The sequence below is a fragment of the Corvus moneduloides genome, chromosome 3, assembly GCF_009650955.1.
Source record: "Corvus moneduloides isolate bCorMon1 chromosome 3, bCorMon1.pri, whole genome shotgun sequence".
Taxonomy (NCBI): domain Eukaryota; kingdom Metazoa; phylum Chordata; class Aves; order Passeriformes; family Corvidae; genus Corvus; species Corvus moneduloides.
In genome coordinates, this window is record NC_045478.1 from 97,988,618 (window position 1) to 98,003,249 (window position 14,632).

The 14,632-nt window shown below is 42.2% G+C and overlaps 1 protein-coding gene across 1 annotated transcript in view; it reads left to right on the forward strand.

Annotated features, from left to right (window-relative positions):
• The first annotated feature begins 996 nt into the window (after nt 1-996).
• TRERF1 (transcriptional regulating factor 1) overlaps nt 997-14,632 on the forward strand; it is an 89,057-nt gene continuing 75,421 nt past the window's right edge. The window contains 1 exon segment of the mRNA XM_032102888.1: nt 997-1,023. The gene's annotated coding sequence lies outside the window, so the exon portion shown is untranslated.

Genomic DNA, 14,632 nt, shown 5'->3' on the forward strand with positions numbered 1-14,632 from the left:
AAGTTATCATTTTTAAAAAATGGTAAAATTATTCTGCAGCATTTCCCAAGTTACCCAAATCTAGTAAGTATATTTTTTTTTGTACTTTCAGATTGTTCTTTCAGCAGTTTCTTCTCTGTTTGGCTGAAGTTTTTTTATCTTTTGATAATTTAGCTGAGCATCTTTCATAATTCTAAGATGCCCTTTCTCTCTGATCTTCTGACCTGTTTTGCTTGGCTTGTTTAATCTGTCCTTAGAGAATAGTTAATTTCAGCCATAATGGTACCAAAAAGTACTTTAGAGCTGTTAGAGCAAGTTGGTTTGTTTCTTTTTTGATACTTTGTTTAAAATTACTTCCTCCAAAATAAAAAAAAAACACCAAACCAAACATCGTGTTGAAGAGTGAGAACCAGACTGCGCTGGCACTGCTGGGTGGGACGGTGCTGAGGGTGCGTGCCTGTACAAGTGGTTTGGCTCACTGCTCTCCCAGCGAGCTGATCCTGTCAAAGGCTTCAAGTCCTCTGAAGAGCAGGAGTGAAGGCTGAAAGCGTTATTAAGTTTTGGGGTTATCTCACACTGTTTATTTGAAATGGAAGCCAAGCAATTTAAATATCTCTGTATCTTAGATCTGAAAAAAAAGATTTTTTAAATTTTTTTTTTTCACTAGCCTATGTGTGGAAATGACATCACAGCTTACATCAGCCATGCTAAATTCAGATGTTTTTTCTCCTCCCTGTTGGGTTATTAACTGAGCATTAGCTCTGTGCTGCGAGTCCTCCTTTGCTGACTGTGGCACATCGATAACTTCATCGTAAATGCTCTGAATTTTGTGCGATGAGGAGAAATGAAGATCTGGTGTAAAGCCTTTTGAAGCTGGTGGGAATGTAGCTCGTTTGCTTGCTGTGCGTGCAGCCAGGCTGGGTGACCCCCTAATGCTGCGTTGTTCCCAGGATCCCTGCTGCAGCGGAAGCAACCGAAGGACGGCACTGTGCCTTTTGGCACTTCTGGTGACCAGGTCAGGAGTTTGCTGTGGCACATTGTTGGGTAGGTCATGTCCCCTCAGCCCTGCAGGTCAAAACCTGCCCTTGTGAGACTGAGTAGGTTTCGAACTAAAGCTCTTGTGTTGTGGCTGAATGTCCCATGTGCAAAGCTGAGCTCTGTGGCAGGGAATAGAGAGCTCCTCATCTCTACCAGGAATATCCAGGTTTTGGAGCTGCCCTTCTGAGGTTGATGTAGGGCTACAGCTGTGGCAAAGTGTGAAATGGAGGCATGGGGGTTTCCTGTGAGAGCCTGAGGAGCTAGGAGAAGGGAAACAGAAATCAAATTAAAGTTGACATTTTGAAAAGTTGATTGCTGTGTTTTTTAATCATAAAGCAATTTTTAAAGTAAGTCATATCCCAGAGGAAAAATAAATACATTAAGAAAAAGGAGAAATGTGATGTTGAATTGATGCATTTGAGTGCAGCACACTTGATAGCGTGGTGGTGGTGGTACCAATGTGCACTGAGACAAAGCAAAAGGACAACCATTATTCTGACTCTCCTGCTAAATTTCCAGCCATAATGTCCTATATGCAGAACATTTTAATTTATCTTTACTATTTTGGGAGGGCTGAGGCTGTGGGGATGGGACTCATCCCAATAACTTAAAATAAACCCCAAAAAACACAGCAAAACAAACTCACCTGACACTTCAATGGATGTGGAGAGATTTCCCTTCTTGGCGTGGGGCTCATCAGCTGCCCTCTGCCCTGGGAGAAAGGCAAGGAGGCCTCCAGGCACCTCCAGTAGGAAGACTTGCAGTTAGCAGCTTTGGATTGGGCTCATAGCACGTGAAAGTTACAGATATCCATTCACACGCTTTGTGTCTTTTACGTCTCTTCTGGCTCAGCTCTTCTGCTGCTGTACTCAAGAGCAAGGGGATGCAGGGGGAAGGGCTGAGGGATGTCCTGGGAGGGCCCATGTTGGTGTAACCCCGTGTGTGTGAGCGGTCAGTGCTCACGCACGCCACGGAGCTGGTGCAGTTACTTGTCTTTTAGATCTTGCGAGGAGCCCTCCATTGCTGCAGTTATTTGTAGAGCCATATGCTATTTTTTTTCTTACATATGTTCTCTGATAATTGTCAGTAGCAGGTGCCTGCGAGCCAAGGCGGAGCGGTATTTAAAAATCAGATGCTTAATAGGATTAAAGAATTGTGTGAGCTAAGTGCCAGCAAAAAGGCCAGATTGAAAGCACTGGCCTCTGAAGGTCATGCTCCCCGCAGAGCAACAGCATGGTTGGTAGCAGTGCTGGTCCTTCAGCTCCATCATCTACCTGTAGAGATGTGACCTTCAAGAACTAGTCAGGAGGTGTGGTTTTGGGTCTGTATATGTGGTTTGGCTAATCAGGGAAAACACAAAGTCCCTTCTGATGTGTCTGCCAGCCCCCAGCAACAGAAATGGACATGTGCTGCATCCCTGCTTGGTGACTTAGGTGGTACAGGGCTGGTTGGAGATGTGACATGAAATATCTAGTCTGGCAGACTCCCACTCTTTGAACCCGCCTTTCCCCCTGTGTTTGTCAAGCATCCCAAGCTGTTCATGTTGCATAACTGGTTGCTGTTTCTTTGCATGTGTGTGCATTGGGTCCCTGTGGATCACTGCTGTGATAGTAATTGCTGATGTTGCGTCTCCTTCCATCATCTGAGAAGCAACCAGCAAGAGGAGGATCTGGGGAGACTTGTAGTCGCTCTGGACTTGGAATGATGCAGCTGTGTCCACTGAAAATCATTTTGGGGCATTGCATGACCAGAATCCCCCAGTATGCATGATATTGCTGTCACATCATCTTCACGTCTCCACAGATAGCTCTCTGAATTACCCCTCCTTCTGTGTTTCAGTTGGGGGGAACTTAGAGCTGAGTGTAACAGATGTCTAGGTGACCAACAAGTCAGAAGTATCGTGTATTTCAAAGTGTCAGGAAAGACATATTGCCCCTAACATTCTTTTATGGGGGGGTTGCTGGTTTGGTTTTTTTTTTTCCTTCATTTCTGGTGAAGAACTAGTAAAATATAGAGCACATATGGAAATGGCAGACGTTGTTGGGTTTTTGAATTTTTTTTTGTTGTCCTTGTTTCTAAAATTAAGCACACAGGAGTTTGTGAGATCTTGCAAAGAATTTAAATCATATTGCACAGTCATGTGTTCAAGGAATCTTTTTAATCTAGTCACATATATAGTGAGCAGATCCAGATTTTAAAAAGTATATTGTAGTAAGGAGAGATAAACCAAACGGGATAAAGACAAAAGACTGCTAAATATTTCGGATTGTACTTACCTTGTTTAGTTTGCTGCCAGTCGTCTGTTCCCTTCTTGTTTGGTTGTCCCTCATGTTCTTCCTATGTAAGAAAGAAACCTGTGGTATGAGCTATTCTGCTTATCCCTTGCATAATGTTGGCAGCTGAGAATTGGATCACACGACTAAAGTAGGTCTGTCTCTGTGTGAGAAAACTAACAGTTTCTCCTTCCTGTGGGTGGGCATCCATGCACAGGGGTAGTAAGTTTTTATGCTGCCATGGTGTGTTTCTGTAGTATGTTTCTGAGCTGGATTGGAGGAGGAGGAGTGATCTCACACCTTGACCACAAGTGCACTTGGCAGTGCTCACATGGGCAGAACTGGTTGCAGAATTTGGGTCAGTGGGACAGTATCCTGTTGAGCTGTCTGGCACAGGACCCTCTAAGACTGACTAACTGTATTAATTTACCCTAATTCTTGCTATATATACCACTAAAAGCTTTCTTGATGTTTTTACTTCTGCATCTGCAGAACGTCAACCTTGGACTACTACAAAACCTTTGAAATAATTTTGGTGGCATGTCCTGCACCACTTCAGAGCACAAGCTACTCCAGTCAGACATGCTGAACTCAAGCTTAGGCTTTGTAACTGGAAGAGATGTACAGCACATCATACAACTGTATGTGACATTGTTTTACTTGTTTCTCACAGTAAATTTAATGAGGAAGTCTTGGGAGATACATACATATACACACATGCCCAAGGCAGATCTGGGAGCAGTGAACATGGGAATATATGCATTGTGTTGTAATTGTTTTCTCTTGGGGGTTCTGTTATTGTTGTCCTTTTCACAAACTGTGAACCTGTAATTTTTCATGTGCTGTTCTTTGGCCCTCTCTGCCAGAGAGGCTCAATCTATCATGTTAAAAGAAATCAATAAAAAGTCTAGAGGTTTATTTATAAAGTAGAGCATGGAGAGAGGGTGCAAAAATTCCATTAAAATGGCAGTTTAGCACTAGCTACATCTCTTTGGGACTAAACTCCAATATTTTAAACTATTAAAATTGTTACAAGAGTGCTTTTAAAGTATCACAAATCACAGTAAAGCTTTCTAGCTGAAACTTGCCTTTATATAATGCACTAGAATTTAGTTTATATATGTTTTTGGAGTGTCTGATGCTGCCCTCAAACACCATTTTAGCATCCATTTTAGAGCTTTATTATGGTTAATAATCTTACAGGTTTATCCTCAGGGGAAAATACGTGAATGTAGGAAGTCAGAATTTATTTTCCTTCAGAAATGTGAGTGTATGTATGTCTTTGTTCAGATGCAGCTCTGAGCAAATTAATTATTTCTGAGAAGTCTATAGGCTTCTAATGTAATTCATCAGGATTGCCTGGCTTGGCACATGCTACTTGGTTACAGGAACTTATAAATTCAGGCAGCTGTGTGCTATTTTATGACATAGCAGTTTTCGCCAGTGATGCGATGGTCATCTACTCCATGTTTTCTATCCAAAGAAATAAATGTGTCTGTCTGCTCATAAATATGGTACTGGAGAGTTTATGGGATAGTATCTGTGTTGAACCTCTCAAATATCAGAAGCAGTGTATCTGAAGTGTGAGCTTTGCCTCCACTCAGCATGTTTTTGAATTTTTTTAATGGCTGAAGAAGATTGATCTTGAAACTGTTGAGTTTAAAATGCAAATGGCACTGTATAGTTTTGTGTTGTACCATCTTCTATCCTGGGATAAAATTGTTTCTACTGGAAAGGCCCTTTATTTACTTCCAAAAATATCCAGAAAAAAAAGGTGAACTCTTACTTGGGCCAAAAGTAGCCTTCTCTTCCTTCAGGAGACAGTGCAGGCTGTTGGAGAGCATGGCTCTTGGTAGGGGCCGTGAGAGCAGGCTCCATAAGTGAACATGGCAGAAGGCAAATGAGAAACTCCAATTCACCAAACATTTGTGTATGGTAAAAATATGCACCCTGTCCCACAGTCATGTCCATACATACAGCTCGATAACCCAATTCATCGTTCCTACGTTGTTCATCAATTTTTCCTTTTCTTACTGACCTACAGTCTAGTTCTAGCTTACTTCTTGCTGTTGACTGTGAACATTTTCTTCTTTTCTTGCTATGTGGAGTAAAGTAATGATCCCAGCAAGCTTAAAAAAAGCAAAGCTATTAACACTGCCCTTTCACTGTTAATTAACATCTGAAGTTTCAGAAGAAGGGCTCTAACCTGTGTAGTTTCTATGTGGTGGAGACGCTAAAGGGAAAGCATTAAAGCTTACTTTCCTAAGCACAGACAGCTAAAATAATTTCTGTAACGTGCTTCTCAGTGTGGAAAAGGAAAGCCTCTAGTTGTTACACAGCTCTGAGAAGAAGTGACAGTTAGCTTCTCTGCTTTTGAAAAAAATAAGCAAGTGATGTTAATGAGGATAAAGTAGAAGAGCATCATTCAGGAAGATGGAATTTCCTGTGAAGTCTGAAGTCAGCAGCCCACTGAAACTGGGATTGCAGGTGGGTTAATTAGGTTTGGCCAAATTGTGTTTCCTGCCAGCTAAGGTTGGCTGCTCTTATGGTGGAGGGGCTCCCCCTTCCTCTTGCTCCTCCTGGGCTTGCTCAGGCGTGTTGGCTCCCTCATCTTTTGGTGCTGGGCAGTGCCACTGTGCCCAGACCTGTGCAGAACACCATGATGTAAGGAGGGGAGTCTAGTGAGAGGTGTGAGAAGAGGCAAGTGAGAGAATGCCCAAAGCATTAGACTGCAGCCTTTGGAAGGCATTTGTGAGGTCAGGGTGCTGCAGCGGTGTGGAGGCTGCCTGAAATCATTCAGGTAGTATGATGTCCTTGAAGAGAAATGAGAGTCTTCTCCTCTCAACATGCTGTGCTGACAGAGCTCTTATGGCTGTGACTCCCTCACTGTGTCCCTGTTGGCAGAGCAGCCGGTCATCAAGCTTTGAACATCCTGTAGTTCAGGCCGCTGGTTTCCATTTCTCTCTCTTCTTTCCAGTGGTGGACATGTTCTCAGTCTAGCAGGATGTTTGTCTCCTTGCCTGCAACATGGACCTTTTGCAGATTGTAGTAAAACAATCTCGTTGGAGTGTTGGTGGTTGTTGGTGCTGCCCATGAGGAGAACGGGCCTGCAAGGTGCACACCGAGCTGGCTGTGAGCAGCTGGCACATACTTCGTGTAACAGGTTAAATCTGTTGGATTGGATTGTTTCTGCTTCTAAAATTTCCTTGGGAAGAGCACTGCTTTTAGCCAACTGCTTGTGGGGCGAGTCTGGTGGTACACTGGCATCTGGGTCACAGTCTTTGTGCTGGGGTTGGGGCATCAGCCAGCTCCTAAAGAAAGCCCCCAGTCTGCCTAGCGAGTTTTTCCTATTAGGGCAGTTTGGGGCTTGGTGATATCCTACTGTCCCCGTGGGGGGTGGGGAGCCATTTTTTTGGGTTTGCCATAGTGAGGAGGTGGTGTGTTTTAGGATGTTGTTATGACCTTGCTGAGTTAAATAGCTATCGTGTAGCTGCTGGTGGCTGGAAACGACTGTCCCCCTGCAAGTCTGATCCTTTACAAGTTTGAGGTCTGGTTTTCATAAGAACAGTGCTCTGAGACAATTAAGTCACTATTTAACCAAACTGGCAAAACCACATGTCTTTGGCTTTAAGGAGTTGTCCCCACCAGGTCTGTTGGGCTTACCCTTTCTCAAGGTGGTGTGTGAATACCTGCACTGGCCCTCTCCTGTGCTTGGGATTGAGCCCGCAGTACGGGAGGGAGGACTCTCTCAGCTTTTCTAATGCTGATGGCAGAAGGGAGGAAGTGGTAGATACCAATCTTGCCCTCTCACATAGCCTTCCACACGCATCTTGCTGGTGGCCACCCGAGCTGTCCCCCAGAGATGCTACCCTACCATGACTAATTTCCTGGCTTTTAATTTGAAAATGCAGTTATCAAAGTTGTGCCAAGTTCCAGCTTTTGTTGTATATGAAAACCTAGAAAGCATACTTCTGGGAAGAGGTGTTGGAGATTCTTTGGGTTTTGGGTATTTCTGGTCACTGGAAGACAGGAAGGGGATTAGTCAGTGTTGAGGCTTTGAATAATTTAGTTGATGTACCTTGATTTCAAAATCAAGACTTAAGTGCATTGGAAGTAGTAAATGTAAACTCTGTCAGGTACAAAGACTAATCAAGGCTGTGATTGTTAAAGATTTATACTGTCACTTGTAATGCCATAAAAGCTGAATCTAATTGATGAGTTGATCGACCTGTGTAATAAACAGATTATCTTTCTTCTGTTGTTTATACAAATACTTTTGTTTATAGTATTTTGTGGGCAGCAGTATTGAACTGACTATACATGTTAGACATAACTGTTAGTTAAACTTCCTTGGGAAATATTTTGACTAGTAGATGTACAAGCATGTGAATCTAGTAAATTCTTTATGCATAGTTTTCCCAGCTATAAAAATGTGCCAGTTAAGGGAAATAACTTCTCTTAGTAAGTAAATACTACTCTTAAGGAGAAGATTTTGTGTTTTCTTGCGTGTTTTTCCTTTGGGATATGTGTGTGTGTTTTAAAGAAGAGTGCTAACTGAAAATGCTTGCTTGAAGTATTGGTGAGTTGGTAATGCAAGGTCAGATACTTGTATTACTTATATGGCCACTTTTTAAAAAACAAACAAATTTTAATATGCATTTCATGTATATTTACAGCTACAGATGTTGTAAAATACAAAGCACAGAGTAGAATAATAGAAGTTAGTTATAAATATAGAGGCACTGAATTAACTGAGATGCCTAGGGAAGCAAATTTAGAAAAAACAGGTATTGAGATGGCTCCTTTCTTTATCTGAGCAATTCAAATGTCAGAAATTGTCTAGAAGGAAATTTTTATGGCTTGTACAGTTTCAATATCTGAAAACCGTTTTTACCAGATTTTGCACTTATTGGTGGAGCTATAAATAAATGCAGAATAATTTTGCTGGGCTTCATGGAGTTTTTGCAGATCAGTATCAGCCCAACAGCTCTGAGAGTCTGGCCTCACTTCCTCCTTGGCTGGAAGAGCCAATCCAGTTCTTAAAAGCTGTGGCAAAACTAGCTGGGCATTAATCTTAGATAAATTGGTAAATTAGGGGCTTTTTTGTTTTGTTTTTAATTAAAAGATATCTTTTTCAGACAGACAGTTTCCTGGGAATGCTGGGAGAAATGGTTAACTAAGCAATCTCCCATTACCAGTCTTAGTCCCAGTGCTTGAAAAAGCAAAATACAACATGCCCCTGCCCCAGCCTCTCAGAAGCCCACCAGACAGACAGCCTTCACTCTCCAGGGTCCACCCCAGCCTGAGCACCCCTGAGGAAAGTGTGGAGCACAGAAAATGTAGCGATTTGGTAAATGAAGTAAAGGGGAAAGTTAAGTTCTCACTGTTTCAGTGTGGAAAGCAAGAGAGAAAAAACAGGGTTGGCTGTATGTTAGCCTAAAAATCAAGGTTAGGAAGTTCCTTGGATAGTATGAACTCAGCTTTTTTTGCAGGGAGCTGCTTTTGGATTGCCTGGCTCTTTAGGAATTGGCTGATAAATTTTAATTTTAGCAAAAAATGAGTTAGTCAGTTACCTAAAATAACATTTTTATTAATGCCTTGGCCTAGTGTAAAACATTTGAAATTTAAAAAGAAATAAACCCACTTTTTTCCTGGATTTCTTCTGTCTTTAAAATTGTCTCTATGATCTGACAGCAAGCTGTGAAATGGTTGTGACACTCACTATCTTGACTTAAGGCCTGTATCAAGACTCCACGCCAGGGAGTGCAATCATGCGATAAGCAAAGTAGTCAAACTTGTCTTAATTGCAGCATTTAGTTGCTTTCTGGGGCCTTCTCTTCATGGGGTTTTGCAGGATCAGGATCATGAATTAGCTTCTCCATACACTGCTTTTGACCCTTGACTGAACAGAGTGAAGGGAAAAAAAAGACTGTGTACTCGTAAAGACATGGCAAAGAAGAAGACAGTTCACCTTTTATTTTAGCTTCTGGAAGTGCAATTTTTGTTGAGTTGCCGTTAAGAAAGGCTTGGTGAGATGTAAAATGGACTTGTCCTGACTTCTTCCAGTGATCCCAGCACCGAAGTGCTGTGGGGCCTGTCCTGTGTTTCTTGGGTTAAGAAAAGTGAAGCGAGGCAGCAGGAAGCAAGGATGTAAACTTCTCAGAAGCAGCAGGAAAATAATGACATCACTGTTTTTTCAAACTTTGAGCAGTCTTAAAGTTCTAGAGCTGTTTTCATCATATCTATTTCATGAGGAAAAATGTATATTTTTCATAGTTCTTGATATGATCATATTCTTAACTTTTCACAGTGGTGGCATTTACAGACATGACAACTGCTTTGAAATAGTGTTTCTTTTATTACAGATCTGATTAGTTGGGAGGGAATGGGAATTAGAAATTTTTATAAGAAGTACTGGCAGTATCTCACGCCCTCCCCTTTAAATATCTTCCACTTTTATTTCTTTTTATTTGAAGTCATTGTGTGAGGAGCATGTTACCCACTGAAATAGAAGTACGTGAGGTGCTTGGAATTCAGCATTTTTGTGAAGTAATCTGTTTCAGCAAAAATAGGGCTGTGAAACTTTTAATAAAAAGTAAAGAAAAAGTTCTGAAAGTTTCTGACTCTGGAAACCCACTTTTTTCTTATGAAAGTTTTACTTGTTGGTGTAATTCTTTAAGGAGGTTGTACTGCTTTTGAAAAAAATGATGCTGAATGAATATCATGGGATAATACAGAAGCCTTTGTAGGATGTTCACTGACCTACCTAAGAAACCCAAGAGAGATAATTACAACCTTTGGTAGTCTACATGTAAATGCACTTTGCAAACGATTTTCCATGCAAAAAATGCAAACCAATTACATTTTGGAATCTGTACCTATGTGGAAAATGGATTGTAAAGGAGATGCTTATTTCAGGCAATTTTTGATGAGTTCCAGATTAAAAAAAAATAAAATTATGGCATATTAAATTATTAGGCATCTTTACTAGGGTGTAAGGAAGATTTATGATGCAATGAAATATAGCTGCAACCTAATTTAGGACTTGACAAATCTGGTTTTATAGTGTTGAATTATAAGGGATACCTCATTACTTGTGGGGAAAACTTTTTTTATTGTTATTTTTGGCACCCTGGTCTCCTCTTTTGTTGGGCTGTGCTCTGTAGAGGCTGCTTTGGGCAAGATGTCTTAGCTGATCCTTTTTCGAGGGAGCTGTGTGGGATGAAGTCATAATTAAGGATCACATCCTGGCAGGCCTTTCTTACCACGTGTGGTCGCTGATTTCAAGTTAAATGCTTGCAGTCCTCATTGCTCTTCTCGGTCAGAAATGTAGTTCTTCTTAAAAGCATGGAATGGTACTTTATTGACAGATATTCCTTACTGATAGTGAATATCAGGTGCTGTATGTACAGTATATAAATAGAAAATTTAGCTATGCCAAAATTACATGTGTGCTGCCTTTTTTAAAATCCTTTATTCCTTTCTTCTGCATGCAGGCCTCTTGATTGCACAAGGGCATGCTTTGAGCTTAAAGCAAGAGGCAATTTATGTGGAGTATGACCTGGCATTATGGCTTGCAGCAGTAAATAGAGAACATAAAAAAAAAAATCCCATGATTTTCTCAGTTTAGGAAGTCTATGAAAAATCTGGGGTAGCAAATACTTCGATCCTCTTTTGAGACTGCTGACCGTATTCTTACATTGCTGTTTTCAGGTTCTCAGTTGAGGAAAAAACCTGGAAACTAAGTCTGTGCATTCAACTAAACTGAAGAGCAAGTTTTACCTGGAAATGGTATTTCTTCATAGGGTAATACAAAGTTTCCTGTGTGCAGTGTTTCCCCCGCTGCACTGACATGCAGAGTGATTGATCTTAAGCAAACTGCACACACGTGTAACTACAGCCATCTATGTGCACATATAGGAGCATGTGACAAAAGAAAACAAAACCACAGGTTTTGAGTTCAGACAGTAGATCTTTCAGGGACCCATTCTCCTCATTTCTGTGAGAGAGAACTCTCAACTTCTCCCGATGCTGTCTGTGTTACCTGACGCTGTGGCTACATAAGTGTGCTTTCTGAGGTGTTGTGCCTACCACACGGGAGGAGTATGGCACTGCTGGATGGCTTATGTGGTCAGGTATAAGTAGCAGAGGAAGTGTTTATGTTTAGGAGACTCTCAGATTGAGCACTTAAATGACTTACTGGTAAGCACAGCTTCAAAAGTTTAAGGACAGTCGCAGTTTGGTGTGTGTTGAATGTGCACTATGTTATGCACTTAGTTTCAACTATAAACCATTTGCTGAGTTTTAGTGACTCTGATGTTTAGTCTTTGCTCCCCCCCCCCCGTTTAGACATTAGTAGCCAAGTGTTTTGCCTCTGTATGTAGCCTTAAGCTGCACTTTTTTCTGATGTAGTCATCAGATCAAATTATTTATAAAATGAGGACATCCTTTTGGACTTCATGTGTAAACAGTCTTAAATATGTGCACAGGCAGAGAGATTCTTCTCTGTTTATCCACAGTTGCAGGCTAAACATTAATAAATGCTAACATTAACTAGTGGATTTTCTTCCCTTCTCGTTCTTCACTCAAGTTTTGCCTTTAAAGGTTCAGATTGCTTCTCTAGGTTATCCAAAGAACTTTCCCCTTGCCCTTGATCAAGGTACTGGTTGCAGTACGTCTCTGCTACAGTGATTGTTGTGAGCTAGAGTAAGCAAGTGGTTCCTCTGGAGTGGTTTCTGCTGGACAGATATTAATGTAATCAAAATCACGTCTGCAGTACTGGTACATGTGTTTGAGGATAGGATCTACTGTCTTCAGGCAATATGGTGACTCCAGGACTCTTAATTCTGGAATTAGCAGTGAGAACTGGAAACATACCACCGGCTCACCAGAGTACCATTTAAAAGTTCCTTGGAGCCAAGTTGGTCTTGGGCTTGGCTTATTTCTAAGACATCTCAACAGGCAAAAAACTTGTAGTATGGATTTGGGGTTGATGGGGAGGGATTCTCAGTAAAGATCAGAGGTGACTGATGATGTCTAAAAGTGCTGCAGCAGAGAGACTCTCCTTTTGCTCTCTCTGCTGTGTCTTTTTGAATATGGTGTGCTGGAGACATGGGAGGTGCCCATCCAAGAGGCTGCCTTCAGCTGGAACGGGAGATGGAAAAGCAAGCTGTAAAATGGGGTTTGAGAAATGTTCATATCGCATAGGTTTTAAAGGTGCCTGCTGCTGCCAAGGTAACTTCATTTGTGTGTTTGTTTCAGCTTTCTGGCTTTTGTTTTTTGCCTATTTTAACAAAACTTCAAACATCCTCTTAGCCAATGACAGCAAGGTTTGCAAATCAAAACCAAATCTGAGCATAGCACTACACTTGAGTGAGCTGTGCTAATCTAAGACAAGCTTCTGTTTCCTGCTTGGAGCTTCTTCCCCATGCTCTCGTTTGGCACATGTACAGCACTGTGTGCTGACAGGCACCTTTGAGGCACAGATCAGTTAAAGAAGTGTCTGTGGTGGCAACTGCTCCAAGCTTGGTATTTCATGTGCTTTTTGGCTACCTACTTGTGGGTAGGAAGTAGGTGTTTGGAGTCATGCAGGCTAGAGAGAAGTCCTACATTTGTGAATTAACATCCGTAATGGAGTGGTGTCGGGTCATTTTTGTGTTCCTATGACCAGACAAAAAGCTTAATCTGCCAATGAAAGTATTTCCCATAAGAAGTTGGAGTGCAAGCAATGTGCGAGCAGAATATTTTAGGCAGCGAATATGTTGAACTGATAAGAGTCCTGCACAGCCCAGCGCTGCGGTTTGCATAAAAGCAGTCCCTTAAAGACCCTGTGGTCTCATGTTCTATCAGCAACTCTATGACTGACTTTCACTTTCCCTACAGTAAGAGAAGAGATAGAGAAGAGAATCTGCCATCAGTTTTCTCTCCTTGCATTTTTCCAGACAGTTTGGCCTCAACAAATTGTACAGCCTCCCTCTCGTCTGCGTGGGAGAGTACAGACTGCTGCTGGCGGCAAGGAGGAGAGATTAACATTCATCTGTTCTCCTCGCTCGCTTTTCCATCCCGTGGGCATGGGAGACTTATGAGTGTTCCGCTCCTTTGGGGTGCATTTCTACTCATTGCCCTGATGGGAAGACCACAGAGACACCGGTAAGGTTGTGCAAGTTTCACATTGCTGATTAAATAGGCATATGAGGAAGTCAAGTGCAGTGGCTCCCTAAAAGAGGCCAGAGAGGAAGGTGGGAGGACTGGCATAAGCCGTAGGTTGCTCGCTTGCTCAGAGATCTCCTTTTCCACAGTCCGTGCACACTGAGGGCTTCGTGGAAAGTGCCTCCTCACTTGGGTCTTCCATGAAAAGTGTGTTTTGACACACTTTGAAAAGTCTGTTCCAAGCAGAGATACTTCTTTGATCCTTACTCTCTGTTTTAATGTTGCATATATAGCCAGAAAATCAGATGGGGAATATGGGGAAAGAAATGATGGGGGGGGTTTGTTTATTTTTTGGGTTTTTTTTAAGGAAAGTCATTTCTGGTATGGAAGCTGAAGTTGATACTGTATGAACGTCTGCAGTATCAGTACATAGCAATGCTTGGTAACACTCACATGTAAGATGAGGAGTTTTACTTTCACTTTGTGGCCTTGTCAGGGGCAAGGAAGGGTTTTGCAAACACATCTTTCTGAGTGACCCTGCTGCAAGGGGAGCTCTCAGCTGGCATTGTCCTTTGGTACCCATTTACCTACCTAGGAGTCAAGTACCATGGTGGGTGCACACCATGAGGGGTGATGGATCTGCTTGCTCGTGCTTCATTCTGCACAACACCAGCCTCAGCCTGCCTGTGCAGGAGCAACAATGGCCTCATTGTCCCCAGCATCTTCTGCTACTGCCAAATTAAAGACTCTCTCTCAAGTAAGAGCCAGATATTCTTTCCCCTACTGCTCCCCATCCTAAATGGGGAGTGGTTGACAGTCAGCATTTGCTAATTTAGGACTTTGGAAGGTTCGTTCTCAATGAAATGCAGTTGGGAGGTCTTGCTCCTTCTTCAGTTAGTTCCTGCAGGAAAGAGGGCAGTAGGCCTCTTCCCATTGTTCCCGGTGCTAGCCACTGCCTGGTGGGATGTGATGAGCCAAGTGCCACCGCCATGGTGGCCTGGAGGTGATGGAGCTGCCAGTGTGGATGGTGGTTGCAAGAATCACAGAATCTGGGAAGCCTTACAACCGGGCAACCAGCTTCTTGCGTGAGGTGGTGGAAGAATACAGATGTGGTAATTTTTTGAAAGATACGGTGAGGATTTTGCCTGGGGTAGCATGTGTATTGCTTACAGTGGCAGGGAATTTCTACAGAG